Source organism: Halyomorpha halys, unplaced genomic scaffold (assembly GCF_000696795.3).
Source record: "Halyomorpha halys isolate HHAL.00 unplaced genomic scaffold, Hhal_1.1 Scaffold1730.1, whole genome shotgun sequence".
In the NCBI taxonomy this organism is placed as follows: Eukaryota; Metazoa; Arthropoda; class Insecta; order Hemiptera; family Pentatomidae; genus Halyomorpha; species Halyomorpha halys.
This window is the reverse complement of record NW_027113094.1, coordinates 1-513: the sequence shown is the minus strand read 5'-3', so window position 1 is coordinate 513 and position 513 is coordinate 1.

Genomic DNA, 513 nt, shown 5'->3' with positions numbered 1-513 from the left:
ATCGCCTGACGAACACTGTACGCAAGCAGCTACTGCGCGGACAGCGGAAGGCTCTACAGGTTATGGTTTTGGCATATAGAACTGTGTCCACTGACACACTTATGGTCCTAGCTGGGATATGGCCCTTAGACGTGGAAATTGAAAGGAGGTGGGCCTCGTTCAGACTGAGGAGACGTGGTAGGGTTGTATGGAGAAACAACACCATTGAGAGGGTTAAGAGGAAAGGCGCCCTACAGGAGGTATGTCTTGACATTTGGCAGGAAAGGTGGTCAGCGACCACCAAAAGAAGATGGACACACGATTGTATCCCGAGCATGAGAGAAAGGATGGCCATGGATTGGCTCACACTAGATAAACAGGTGGTACAAGGTCTATCGGGCCATGGGGTCTTTAGGGCCAAGCTGCATGGCTTCGGATTGGCGGTAGATCCGCACTGCGTCTGTGGGATAGGTGATGAGGACGTGGAGCATGTCCTGTGGACATGCGAGAGATTTAGAGTCCCTAGACAGGAAC